Source organism: Macaca mulatta, chromosome 8 (assembly GCF_049350105.2).
Source record: "Macaca mulatta isolate MMU2019108-1 chromosome 8, T2T-MMU8v2.0, whole genome shotgun sequence".
Taxonomy (NCBI): domain Eukaryota; kingdom Metazoa; phylum Chordata; class Mammalia; order Primates; family Cercopithecidae; genus Macaca; species Macaca mulatta.
The window spans coordinates 127661764-127674559 of NC_133413.1; the positions used below are offsets into that span (position 1 = coordinate 127661764).

At 36.6% G+C, this 12796-nt stretch overlaps 1 long non-coding RNA gene across 2 annotated transcripts in view; it reads right to left on the reverse strand.

Moving 5' to 3' along the window:
• Positions 1 to 12796, reverse strand: part of LOC114680325 (uncharacterized) — a 395268-nt gene that overhangs the window by 123205 nt on the left and 259267 nt on the right. The gene's annotated exons all lie outside the window — the stretch shown is intronic.

Below are 12796 nucleotides of genomic sequence, written 5' to 3' on the forward strand. Positions count from 1 at the left end.
CCAACAAACATAAAAAAAGCTCATCATCACTGGTCATTAGAGAAATGCAAATCAAAACCACAGTGAGATACCATCTCATGCCAGTCAGAATGGTGATCATTAAAAAGTCAGGAAACAACAGATGCTGGAGAGGATGTGGAGAAATAGGAACACTTTTACATTGTTGGTGGGTGTGTAAATTTGTTCAACCATTGTGGAAGACAGTGTGACGATTCCTCAAGGATCTAGAACTGGAAATACCATTTGACCCAGCAATCCCATTACAGAGTATATACCCAAAGGATTGCAAATCATTCTACTATAAAGATAAGTGCACATGTATGTTTATTGCAGCACTATTCACAATAGCAAAGACTTGGAACCAACCCAAATGCCCATCAATGATAGACTGGATAAAGAAAATGTAGCACATATACACCATGGAATACTATGCAGCCATAAAGCTTATATCCCAAACCTCAGCATCACTCAATATACCCAGGTAACAAAGCTGTTTATGTACCTCTGAATCTAAAATAAAACTCAAAACAAAAAAATTTTTTTTTACTAAGAATCCTTAAAAAGTGTGTGGAGAAATTGGAACTCTTTTGCACCATGGTGGTGCAACCACTATGAAAAAGAGTACAGCAGTTCTACAAAATATTAAAAATAGAATTACCATCTGATCCAGCCATTCTACTTTTGGATATATAGCCACAAAAATGTTAATGCCGGATCTTGAGGACATATTTTCATACCCATGTTTATAGCAGCATTATTCAAAATAGCCAAAAGGTGGAAGCAACTCAAATGTCCATTGACTGATAAACAGATAAACAAAATGTGGCATATACACACAGTGGTATATTACTCAACCTTACATGAGAAGGAAATTCTGACTCACGCTATAATATGAATGAGCCTTGAAAACATTATGCTAAGTCAAATAAGTAAGTGACAAAGAGACAAATATCATATATGTCTACTTATAGGAGGTATCAAGAATAGTCAGACTCATAGAAATGTAAAATAGAGTGGAGGCTGCCAAGGGCTCGGGGGAGGGTGAAGTGGAGAGTTGTTGTTTAATGAACATAGTTTCAGTTTTGCAAGATAAAAAAGTCCTGGAAATTGCTTGAACAACAATGTGAATTTACTGAACACTACTGAACTGTATACTTACATGGGTAAGATACTAGATTTTACATTATATGTGTTTTATCACAATTGTAAAAGTTTTTAAACATAAAATGAAAATTAGATCCTTCTATTTCAACACACACACACACGTGCACACACACACTAAAGATCTATGTGATTGGGTTTAGAGTCCACCCAAATAATCCAGGATAAACCCTTCCTCTCAAAATTCTTAAATTAATTACATATTTTGCCACATACAAGGTCATACTCACTGTTTTGCCATGTCAGGTAATATTCATAGGTTCCAGGGATTAGAACTTGCAAATATTTTGAGGGGACCACTCTTCAACCTATTACAAAGAAATTTAGCTCTTCTTTTTTTCAATATTCTGGAGTAATTTTTATAAAATTGAGATCAAGTATTTCATGAAAATTCCTGTAAAATCACCCACACACTTTCATTATTTTTATAGCCAATTTTAATAAATTATTTTAACTATTCAATTCTTTAATGTTTACAAATGTAATCTAATTTTCCTTCTGATCTTGAATTGGTTTTGACTAATTTTGTTGTCCTAGGAAATAGTTCAGTTTCTCTAAGTTTTAAGATTTATTGGCATAATGGTATTTGGAATATTTGATAATGGATTTTTCCATTGCCACTGCATCTCCAGTGTTTTGTCCTTTTCATGCCAAATACTATTTATGAGAATTTGTTATAATGTATAGATAACTGTTGTCTAGGATGTATTCACTTTATCACTCTAGTGGATAAAACAAGTTCACTTGTTTTAATCCCCTATTGCATCTTTGTTTGCAATTTTATAAATTTCACTCTCATAACTATTATTTTTCTCTTTCTGCTTTATTGAATTATTTGGCTGTTCATTTTTTAGTATCTTGGGTTGTGATTCCTATCCCATTGATGTCATCCTTTCATTTTTTCTAATACATGCATTTAAAACTATTCATTTACCCTAGCTGACTTAACTACATTTGGGAAATTTTGACATGTAATGGTTTTACTATTTTTCAGTTTTAAATATTATGTCTTCCACAACCCGTGATTTAGAAGTACATTTTAAATTTTCCAAATACATTTTTGCAATAGAATTCTAATTTTATTGCTTTGTCATTAGAGAATGTGATCCATATGATAGGAATTGCTTGATATCTTGTTAAGTATATTGTGGACTAATTTTCAGGTAATTATTGAAAATGATCCCTATATAATTGAGCATATTATGCATTGTCTAATTTTTATGTCAATCTAGCCTCTTTTCTTTCAATTTTATTTTTTTTGTTATTGTTCAACTCTATATCTTATTTTGTTGTTCAATTTTTATCCTTACTAGGTTTTTGATTGCTTGATTTATATATTACAAAAAGAAGGTTACTAAAAGTCTCTCGTTATGATTATGGATTTGTGATTATCCTTTTCTTCTTCTTATTCTATTAATATTTGCTTTTCATATTTTGAGTCTGTTGTTAGGTGTGCATAAGTTCAATCTTGATATATATTTTTACTGAACTATTTCTTTCACTATTTTATATTTATCCCTAACATTTCTTTTTTTGGCCACAAGTAATTATTCTAATATTAACAGAGCCACGTCAACCTTATTTATGCATTTTCCAGGCATATTTTAAAATGATGTATTTCAATACTTTGGGATTGTATTGGCATTTTCATAAAAAGGATACTAGTTCTCTACATGTATTTATAATTGTTACTGACCAATGTGGATGTATTTCTCTTATCACATATTGAACTTTTTCCACTTTTTTCTCCTTGTTTTCTATCTTCTATTAGAATGTTCCACTCTCCTTATTCATTTATTCTTCTTTCACAATGGTTTGGAAGTTTTATCAATTACAATGCATTTCTATTTAGATTTTAACTTTTCTACATTAGGCAAGTTACCTAATCTATGTATGAGTTTTCATATCTCTAGAAATGAGGTGATGAGAAAAATATTCTTTTTTTCTAAATTATACTTTAAGTTCTAGGGTACATGTACACAACGTGCAGGTTTGTTACATATGTATACATGTGCCATGTTGGTGTGCTGTACCCATTAACTCATCATTTACATTAGGTGTATCTCCTAATACTATCCCTCCCCTCTTACCCCACCCCACAACAGGCCCCGGTGTGTGATGTTTCCCTTCCTGTGTCCAGGTGTTCTCATTGTTCAATTCCCACCTGTGAGTGAGAACATGCAGTGTTTGGTTTTTTGTCCTTGCAATACTTTGCTGAGAATGATGGTTTCCAGCTTCATCCGTGTCCCTAAAAAGGACAGGAACTCATCCTTTTTTATGGCTGCATAGTATTCCATGGTTTATATGTGCCATGTTTTCTTAATCCAGTCTACCATTGATGGACATTTGAGTTGATTCCAAGTCTTTGCTATTGTGAACAGTGCCGCAATAAACATACGTGTGCATGTGTCTTTATAGCAGCATCATTTATAATCCTCTGGGTGTATACCCAGTAATGGGATGGCTGGGTCAAATGGTATTTCTAGTTCTAGATCCTTGAGGAATCACCACACTGTCTTCCACAATGGTTGAACTAGTTTAAGTCCCACAAACATTGTAAAAGTGTTCCTATTTCTCCACATCCTCTCCAGCGCCTGTTGTTTCCTGACTTTTTAATGATTGCCATTCTAACTGGCGTGAGATGGTATCTCATTGTGGTTTTGATTTGCATTTCTCTGATGGCCAGTGATGATGAGCATTTTTTCATGTGTCTGTTGGCTGCATAAATGTCTTCTTTTGAGAAGTGTCTGTTCATATCCTTTGCACACTTTTTGATGGGGTTGTGTTTTTCTTGTAAATTTGATTGAGTTCTTTGTAGATTCTGGATATCAGCCCTTTGTCAGATGAGTAGATTGCAAAAATTTCTTCCTCATTCTGTAGGTTGCCTTTTCACTCTGATGGTAGTTTCTTTTGCTGTGCAGAAGCTCTTTAGTTTAATTAGATCCCATTTGTCAATTTTGGCTTTTGTTGCCATTGCTTTTGGTGTTTTAGATATGAAGTCCTTGCCCATGCCTATGTCCTGAATGGTATTGCCTAAGTTTTCTTCTAGGGTATTTATGGTTTTAAGTCTAACAGTTAAGTCTTTAATCCATCTTGAATTAATTTTTGTATAACGTGTAAGGAAAGGATCCAGTTTCAGCTTTCTACATCTGGCTAGCCAGTTTTCCCAGCACCATTTATTAAATAGGGAATCCTTTCCCCATTTCTTGTTTTTGTCAGGTTTGTCAAAGATCAGATGGTTGTAGATGTGTGGTATTATTTCTTAGGGCTCTGTTCTGTTCCATTGGTCTATATCTCTGTTTTGGTACCAGTACCATGCTGTTTTTGTTACTGTAGCCTTGTAGTATAGTTTGAAGTCAGGTAGCATGATGCCTCCAGCTTTGTTCTTTTGGCTTAGGATTGACTTGGCAATGTGGGCTCTTTTTTGGTTCCATATGAACTTTAAAGTAGATTTTCCAATTTTGTGAAGAAAGTCATTGGTAGCTTGATGGGGATGGCACTGAATCTATAAATTACCTTGGACAGTATGGCCATTTTCATGATATTGATTCTTCCTATCCATGAGCATGGTATATTCTTCCATTTGTTTGTGTCCTCTTTTATTTCATTGAGCAGTGGTTTGTAGTTCTCCTTGAAGAAGTCCTTCACATCCCTTGTAAGTTGGACTCCTAGGTATTTTATTCCCTTTGAAGCACTTGTGAATGGGAGTTCACTCATGATTTCTCTCTCTGATTGTCTGTTATTGGTGTGTAAGAATGCTTGTGATTTTTGCACATTGATTTTGTATCCTGAGACTTTGCTGAAGTTGCTTATCAGCTTAAAGAGATTTTGGGCTGAGACGATGGGGTTTTCTAAATATACAATCATGTCATCTGCAAACAGGGACAATTTGACTTCCTCTTTTCCTATTTGAATACTCTTTATTTACTTCTCCTGCCTGATTGCCCTGGCCAGAACTTCCAACACTATGTTTAATAGGAGTGGTGAGAGAGGGCATCACTGTCTTGTGCCAGTTTTCAAAGGGAATGCCTCCAGTTTTTGCCCATTCAGTATGATATTGGCTGTGGGTTTGTCATAAATAGCTCTTATTATTTTGAGATAAATCCCATCAATACCTAATTTATTGAGAGTTTTTAGCATGAAGGGCTGCTGAATTTTGTCAAAGGCCTTTTCTGCATCTATTGAGATAATCATGTGGTGTTTGTCTTGTTTCTGTTCATATGCTGGATTATGTTTATTGATTTGCGTATGCTGAACCAGCCTTGCATCCCAAGGATGAAGCCCACTTGATCATGGTGGATAAGGTTTTGATGTGCTGCTGGATTCAGTTTGCCAGTATTTTATTGAGGATTTTTGCATCGATGTTCATCAGGGATATTGGTCTAAAATTCTCTTTTTTTTTCTGTTGTGTCTCTGCCAGGCTTCGGTATCAGGATGATGCTGTCCTCATAAAATGAGTTAGGGAGGATTCCCCCTTTTTCTACTGATTGGAATAGTTTCAGAAGGAATGGTACCAGCTCCTCCTTGCACCTCAGGTAGAATTCGGCTGTGAATCCGTCTGGTCCTGGACTTTTCTTGGTTGGTAAGCTATTAATTATTGTCTCAATTTCACAGCCTGTTATTGGTCTATTCAGAGATTCAACTTCTTCCTGGTTTAATCTTTGGAGGGTATATGTTTCCAGGAATTTATTCATTTCTTCTAGATTTTCTAGTTTATTTGTGTAGAGGTATTTATAGTATTCTCTGATGGTAGTTTGTATTTCTGTGGAATCGGTGGTGATATCCCCTTTATCATTTTTTATTGTGTCTATTTGATTCTTTTCTCTTTTCTTCTTTATGAGTCTTGCTAGAAGTCTATCAATTTTGTTGATCTTTTAAAAAACCAGCTCCTGGATTCATTGATTTTTTTGAAGGGTTTTTTGTATTTCTTTCTCCTTCGGTTCTGCTCTGATCTTAGTTATTTCTTGCCTTCTGCTAGCTTTGGAATGTGTTTGCTCTTTCTTCTCTAGTTCTTTTAATTGTGATGTTAGGGTGTCAATTTTATGGAAACTGAACAACCTGCACCTGAATAACTACTGGGTACATAACGAAATGAAGACAGAAATAAATATATTCTTTGAAGCCAATGAGAACAAAGACACACATACCAGAATCTCTGGTACACATTTAAAGCAGTGTGTAGAGGGAAATTTATAGCACTAAATGCCCACAAGAGAAAACGGGAAAGAGAAAAAAATTCTTAACTGAGTTTCTGTTAGAATTAAATCAGATAATATAGCTAACACATTCCGATATTTAGCATATTGTCTGACTCACAGTAAACAAAGTAGATTGTTATGATGATGATGATGATTATTTTGAACCTTTGCCAAAAATGATCTGAAAATCTTTCCAGACATTCATCTAATAGACAATGTTTGAGAACCAGATTGTATATTCTAGTGCGATAGTGTAGTTTATTAGTGTGCAGGGAGTTTAATTATGTGCCTTCCTGCTACAGCCTTTAGTGGGAAGTTGAAATATCAGCACTGTGGGAAATTGATTGATTAACTCAATCAAGATCATTCTCAAAGATGACTCCAAAAATATATCTGACAGCTTGTGGCTGAGGAAATCAGTCCGGCTTCAGGAGTAGGAGGAGACAGGTAGAGAGATCATTTTCTTTTAATGATTAGTTCTGTACAAGAGGGATGGCATTTGATAACCCCATGTGGAGAGTCCTTCCTTTTGCATGTGGGGTCTTGAATATATCTTTTTAAAATTAACTCCAAGAAGATTTTTGTTTCAACCTCTGGGGCTTACTGGTATTTATTTACCCTTCAGGATGTATTTTTTAACATAGAATATACACCACAAAATAAACTATAATTTTAGTGGAAATGTACTGCAGAAAGGTCATTATGAAGCACTGAAATAGAGAAGGGTCTATTTCACATAACCATGTAATGGAGGCACAGATCACTGCCCGTGCTTTCCAGTCCTGAGATAATAATTACAGATACCTAGGTAATGTACCCGGGGCAGTTGCAGGGCAGGGCATCCTTCTTTCTCTCTCCTTGTGCTTGACAAAGTGGCTTACCAATTAGATTCATGAAAAGAACTGAGAAAAGACCTCTGGTGGGTACTCTATTTTTCACCTCTAGCAAATGTGCCTGTGCACATGTGTACAAGCCCTCTCTCTCTCTCTCTCTCTCTGCTCCTCTCAGTTTCTATTTCAACTGTCAGTGTCAAGAAGAAAGTTGCCATCTCACAAGTCACCTCATTCCATTCTAGGGCTGCTCTGACAGTTAAAAAGATAAAATCCTAATGCTGTCATTCCAAATCTTAGACCTAACAACTGATGTCATCAACTTTTTATCAGCATGCCTTCTGTGTGCTCATTCAAGACCCTGAGAAAATTTTAGACAGGATAGAATTCAGAGCAGAACTTGCAATACATCATTAAAGTCATGTTTGTTAATCTATGAGCTTTGTGTATATTCATTGTAAGTAATTTAAAGGAAACATTGGAATGTTTCATTGAAAACATTTCAATGGCTCTATGTCATCTCCATCAGTGTCACCTAAAGTGTGGTCTATGGGCTGGCATTGCACTACAACTGTTCATTTTCATTCAGCAACAAGATACGTACAGAAATGAAGAATAAGTATAGTTACTTGGAAGAGTGGTTTTATGTAGTTTATTCTCATAATTAAAGATTTGGGTACTGTGTCATTATTTTCTTTTTTTAATTATTCATTTTAATGCGTTTTACAAAAAGATTGGCCTGTGAAAGAATAAAAGTTAAAAAGAAAAATGAATCTTTTGCCAAAGCAGTTTGCTAAATGTTGAACTATAGGGTTAAGTCCCAGATCTTGGTATAATCCACAAAGTCACTGATATCCTGGTCCCTGCTCAATTCTCCAACCTTAGCACCTGCCTCTTGCTTTCCCATTCACAGCACTGAGATCTCACCATATAAAGTCACACACTCTGGTCTTTTAGAAATTCTAGTCCCTCTGCCTAGAATGCCTGTTATATTCTTAGCTGGCTGCTAGATTTCTACATATCAGTTGAGCCTAACCTTTCCGTGTGAGTCAAGGCCCTTAGCTGCAAGTGATAGACACAACTCAAATTATTTAAACAGGAAGGAAATCATGGACAGAGATGGGGTTGGCTTGACACTCTACAGGATCCAGGTACTAGAACTACAAGAACTATTTCAGTTATCTCTCTCTGTGGATGTTTCTTCTCCTCACACTCTCTCTTTCTGACAACCCTACCATTCTCTTAGTATTACTGTTTTAGTCAGTTTTACAGTAGACAGGCTTGCTCCATATGGCAGAAGACATTGTAGAACCAGCTATGTCAACATAACTTAACAATGCAAGAAGAAAGAGAAGATGTCTTCCTTGGCTTCAGAATAAAATCATTCTAGAAAGGATTCATCTTGTTTTCAATTGTATTAAGTGCTCACTTTTGGCCTTTGGAAGGATTTCTGTGACCAAAGAGAAGGGACATTCTCTGCAGTTCAATTTCCACCCTTCCACTGCAGAGATTGTTTTAAAATGCAATTACAATTTTATCTCTCTCCATCTTTTAGCCCTCTTTTTCTTCTGCATCTACAGGAAGAAAATTCTAGATATTTTGTATTGTGTGAGCAAGGTTTGCTGTTTCCCACCACTTTTACTGGAGGAGTAAAAAAAGTGCAACCATTTGTTGAATCTATGTCTTTCATATGCTGAAATAGCCTTCTCCCAGTAGTTCAGGTCGCGAATCTCTAAGCATCTCTTAAAACTGACAGCGATGTCGCCTTCTCAGCAGGTTTTCTCTGATTGTCTCTAAATAAAGGTACTAATTGCTCATGGAGACTATTTTACACTTCATATACTTTTGTTGGTGTACCTCTAATGTTCTACTATAACATGTCTTTCTTTTATAATACATTTTCTACTAAACTCTGAGCTTATCCACATTGTCTAGCATAATGTTTGGCACATAGTAAATGTCAATTTTATGTTTGTCGAAATAAATTATAGCCCTGATTCTTCTTGTATTACAGATGCCTGTTTATATACCTTCCTTTCATACTAAAGTCTGAATGTGGAGAAGTCATCATTACATCCTCAGGAATTCACACACTGTTTAACACATAGTAACTGGAAAGAAATAAAAGATGAATAATTAAATGAATAAATTAAGTGGAAAATGAGTATATTTGGATTGTCCTTAATGACTCTACCAAGGCTTCACGTGCTAAAGAGAGTGGCTGGTCTTGTGGGGTCACATGGGCCTTGTTTTTGAGTCTCCCTTCTTTATAACTTATCATATGACATTGGGTACAAGACAGGTGAGCAGGGGCTACTTAGCTTACAGAGACAGAATTGGTCACTGGGCACTGGGCCATAGCTGAGGCCCATGACTACATCCTAGTTCTACTCAATGTTTGTTAAATAACTCCTCAGGTCAACTCACTTCCCTTGTAGTCCTTGGGATCTAAAAGGCAGGGATCTTCCGGTCTAAATTATTGGCTAGCTACAAAGAAACATACACCTCTAGAGGAGCTGTTTATGCAGATTCTCTTAAGGCATAAACAGCCAGCTAGTGATCTGGTTCTGCCAATATTTGCCTCAGGAACTGTGTGTATATCTTGCATATGGGGTTAAAGTGGGCAGCACAGAAGGGAGGAGCCATGGGAAGGGTGGCTAACCATTGTAAATAAGAACAAAGTCTGACCATGATAACCATTGCCATGGTGACAGCCAGTCCTGTCTCTCTAGAGCACACATAACTTATCATTAGCTGTCCCTTCCACAGTGTCAGGCTGACACAACCGGAGGAGTCTTTAATGTCTCAAAGCTGCACACATGAGAAGGTTATACCTTAGCCGTTCATTTCTGTTAAGCAAAAGCTAAGAACAATGTCTTATGTCCTTGTTTTCTGGGATTCCTCATCACGCTGGGAGACTGGAAAGCAGACATATTTGGTGTAGGGTCTTGATGTGTCTTGTTTGAAAAAATGCCATGATCTGATTAGAAACAATCACTTTGGAAGGGACTTTGTAAGAGTAAGATATTTTTTGCTATTGAGCATTCTATCTTTTATAAAAATGCTTGATAATTAATACTTGATAATTTGTTGATCTCCTGTAAAATCCTCTAGAGAAGGTCCGTGTTAAGTTCACTCTTTGATCAATGCATAAATGGGCACAGGTCTGTTTCAAAATATGCTTATTGTGTTAGCATGATTGTGCATTAGAATTTGCTAGAATGATCGTGACCTCCACAATAAAATTGCATAGCAGAAACATTATTTAAAACTTTGGACTATTTATTATTATTCATTCACCTCCTATGATTACAATTATGAGATTTGACTATACCAATGGGATCAGACTTGCTATGTTGCCTAACACATAGTTGATACTCAAAAACATTTATTGAATAAATAAGTAAATTAACAACAACAAACCTGTAGGTGTGTGACTATAAATACAGTGACTGGAGTGAAATCCTGAGAAACAGAAAATGAAGACAAACACTGTAACCAATCTCAAATATTTGCTATTTTTCAAATATGTCAGGCTGCTCAACCTTCAACATCTTGGAGCATGTTGTTCTTTCTGCCTTGAATGTCCTTCTGCACTTTGTCCACCTAATAAACTCCTACATAATCAATCCTGTGCTCACCTCTCCTCAACCTCAGCCTCTTTTACCATCTCAACTAATGGAAGAATTAGTGATTCTTTCCTGCACATCCCACTATAAATTGTAACTTCCTATCAGTGTTGATTCCACTAACCAATTGGGACAGGACTGTCATGACATCTGCATTTAGAACTTCATCCAGCTCTCTCAAGGCCAAATATGTCTTACTTAGCTTTATATTTTCAAGGACTGCATAGAGTTAGTACTCAATAAATGTTTCTTTGAAAAAATAATTTCAGTATGCAGATGAGAATAAGATTCACATGCACCCATAATTCGTACACTGGAGACAGAGGAGCATTGACTCAAATCCAAATTATTTAAAGTCACATAGGACATAAGTGGTGGCCTCTGAAGGCCTGCTAAGATTGGAAACTGGCTCTGTCTAACGTCAAAACCCATGTTCTTTTTGCGATGTTGTGAATTACGTCTGGGGCTGTGGAAGTGGACTGGAGCAAGGAGGAAACATTCCTGAAATAGGTCATTAAATTTAACATCTGTGAGTGCCTAGGATGGTGCTGGTCCAGAGAAGTGATCACAGAAGCAGGGAGAAATGGAAATATGATGCCATTCCTCTAGGCTCCATAATGCCTAGATTTCACGTGCCAGGAGAGGATTCCTGGTATACCTCTTCAAATCATGCTCCACAACTAGTAAAAGAAGCAAAGGCATGCACTCTATTTTGAAACAAGACTGTAGTAAACTCTGAGAGAAATTCAAGTTTTGCTTCCCACCACATTCAGGCACACAGAGGCACTTAAATACTTAGTGAACAAATGAACATAAACCCAAAGCAAATATGTGGCTGGAGTAACATTTCTAGCTCTCCTTACGACGTTGTGGTATCTCAAATTTTAGTCGGGTTTATTTTTACCTTAGAGTTAGGGGAGGTGATGGAGGTAAAAACAGAACTTCTCTGAAGGAATGTGATATGGATTGGCTGTGTCCTCACCCAAATCTCATCTTGAATTGTACTCCCATAATTCCCATGTGTTGTGGGAGGGACCCGGTGGGAGATAATTGAATCATGGGGGTGGTTTCCCCTATACTGTTCTCATGGTAGTGAATAAGCTTCATGAGATATGATGGTTTTATCAGGGGTTTCCGCTTTTGCATCTTCTTCATTCTGTCTTTGCCTGCTGCCATCCATGTAAGATGTGATTTGCTCCTCCTTGCCTTCTGCCATGATTATGAGGCTTCCCCAGACACATGGAACTGTAAGTCCAATTAACAATCTTTCTTTTGTAAATTGCCCAGTCTTGGGTATGTCTTTATCAGCAGCATGAAAAAGAATGGTGCTTGTTTTGAATATTATTCCTACCATTTGATGTAGTGAAAAGGAATTTTTCAAGAGTTCCCTTAAATACTTCACATCTCCAGGCAGTGGTACTTTAATATCTTTTAAAATATGAAAAGCTTTTCCCCCACAGTCTTCCACCTGGCTCTATCCCCAGGGTGACTTGCTGAACTGCACAGCATCTCTGCTGCACCTGTGTTTGATCTTGCAAGCACTGAACTGCAGTCCTTGGGCCTTGGACTAAAGACAACTTCCAGTACTGACATAAAGCTGCTTTGAGCACTCTGCCAAGGACTTGGGAGACACTTTTTTTCAAAGAAACAAATACATTTGGTTTCTGGAGTTAGCAGAAGTCCAGGCCAATTTTTTTTCCTGCCTTTTCTTTTTCTCTGTCTCAGTCTGAGATGTAACTAATTATATACAGGGGCTAAAGGAGAAGCCATCAAAATCGCTTCTTCACACAGACTATGGGCTACAAGGAAATCTAGGTCAGCATTGTCATCCAGAAATGCAAATTAAAATAATAGCCTCTGTCTGCATGTCAGGGATTACAAGCTTGAAAATATGGTGGCAATACAGGAAGTACAGTTCACAAGCTCACAACTGGAAAAAGTGTACTCTTTCTCCTTGGATGATATAAATCTATTTTCT